We start from the raw sequence: 2,205 nt of genomic DNA, 5'->3' as shown, positions 1-2,205 counted from the left end.
CGCCACACACCGGGAGCTGTTGTTTGGCATCGGCATAGCGAATGCGTCGGGAATGCGCTTGGAACGCCGTCGTGCGTGCAAGGCGACGCGTTCCATCCCCGTCAGCTAGCGCCGCTCGGCCCAGCCAAGCGGCCGACAATGCAACTACGGCCGTCACGTTCACTCCCATAGCAGCGCGCCTGACGCGGCAGGCCACACCTTTTTTTTTTTGTTATCCAGCAGCCGCAGTTTAGGCGACTAGATTAACACCACCAGCTTGTACCATCGGCCGCAACACGTTGGGCTGCTGTGCGTTTGGCTTCTCGTCGCTTTAGCATCCATTCGCGCTTTTGAGCGCGCCGGAGCTCCTTGAAGGTGCGCTCCTCTTCGGAGCGAGCGACACGGGTCTTACCCATGCCGAGTCCAAGGGGCAACTGATGACGTTGCTTGGGAAATGGCTATGTCAAGAGAGAACGGGACACAGCTATTGGTTGGTAGACCATTACGTTTTATCATTGACGTTTCGACACGCATCATCATAGACTAGCATTTGGGCAACAGAGTTCATCGCTCCGGCGCATTGTTCTTGTCTCTTTGGGTCCCACGTGTGACAAGGGTAGTTCAAGGGCGCATTACAGGTCAGCGAGCCCACAGGCCTATGTGCCATGGAGCTTGGATCCTTTCTGAACTATCACCAGGATCGGCCCACCAGGATCGGCCAGAGGAAATGAGAGCTTTGCCAGTATCAGCTATCGCGCAGCACGATTTAAAAAAAAGAGGAACGGCGTTACGCGAAGCAAACCTAGTGAGCATTGTTCCCAGTAAAGTGGAGTAGCCGCCAGTAATTTTTTCGTTACTGAGATTTAATTAGCTAATTGTAATTATCTAGCACGAGAAGTATTGTCCTCCTTGTTAAAGTGTCAATAAGAAAATTGTAGAGCAACATGAAAAACTCCCAATACACCTTTCTGTTGCTCAGTACGTGCTACATAAAAGTGTTTTTTTTTTTAACGTGAAAGAAGCCCACGAATACACGCAAAGTGCATCAAGCAATCAATATGTGCGGTAATTCTGCTCGTTTTCGTGGGCTCCTTTCACACTCGGAAAAACACATGTAGCATGTATTGAGCAACAGAGCTGTATTGAGAGTTTTTCATGTTGCTCTACAATTTTCTAACTGACAATTTCATAATTAGGACAGTACTTCTCAAGTTAGATAATTACAATTAGCTGATTAAATCTCAGTAACAAAAAAATTACTGGTGGCTGCTCCACTGTACTGGAAAATATTGCGCGCACGTGTGTGTGTGGTGATTGACAAGTAAGGGAAATCATATCCCTAACACTTTCCTTTGCGAATGGAAACAAGCAAGATAGAGTTCATGCAGGTTGGTGCAAGTTTTTTGCTATTGCAACGCACCTGTGCCTATCATCCACGAACACTGAGGCATCAAGGAACACCATACTGTGCCATAATGTCAGGCAGATAGCGGAGAGCTGCAGTGGTACAATCAATGAGTGCCTACAAGCTTGCTTGCTCCACCCAGAGGAACCAGGTATGCCAAAGACTGCCTATGCCATGCACACTGCAGGAAGTGCAATAACAATACATGCCAGCCTTCCTGTGCTATGGTCGCGAGTTGCACACCCCATGAGAGCCTGCTGGAAGCAAGGAAAACACGAAGCCTCAACAAGCAGCATACTATGCCTTTGCAGCAGAAATCTCAAAGTGCCTCTCTAAGGCCCCGAATTTCATGATGAATCATTGGGCAGAGGATGCGGCAGGTGCAAAGTCAAATTACAAGGAACACTGGCAGCCTGCAACCATCAAAGAAGCGACCTCATGCCTTCCGATAGACAACTTGAGCAATGCAGCTAACAGTGTATCAGCCATACTTGCACCACGCTGCTCCAGACCATGTGGGGGCGGTACAGTGTTTAGAAGCTAATGACAATAGTGCGCGACTCCACGACAGGATGCGACCGAGCAGACCAGCTGGCACTGTACCATGAGCTGCCGCCGATATGGACCCGACTTTTACTGTTTCAAGGAAGAGAGAGAGGGCAGCGGCATCAACGAGCTGCAATTATGCAGATTGTCTATAGATGGCAGCACTGCAGGTTCCACAATGAACACAGCACGGCACTAGGTGTGAGGTCAGTGGAACATGAGGGCAGCTATCTTGGCAGGCAGTAGGGAATAACTTTTGGTTGCAAGAGCAGCAT

This window comes from Dermacentor silvarum, chromosome 2 (genome assembly GCF_013339745.2).
Source record: "Dermacentor silvarum isolate Dsil-2018 chromosome 2, BIME_Dsil_1.4, whole genome shotgun sequence".
NCBI lineage: Eukaryota > Metazoa > Arthropoda > Arachnida > Ixodida > Ixodidae > Dermacentor > Dermacentor silvarum.
Note: the sequence above shows the minus strand (reverse complement) of the source record.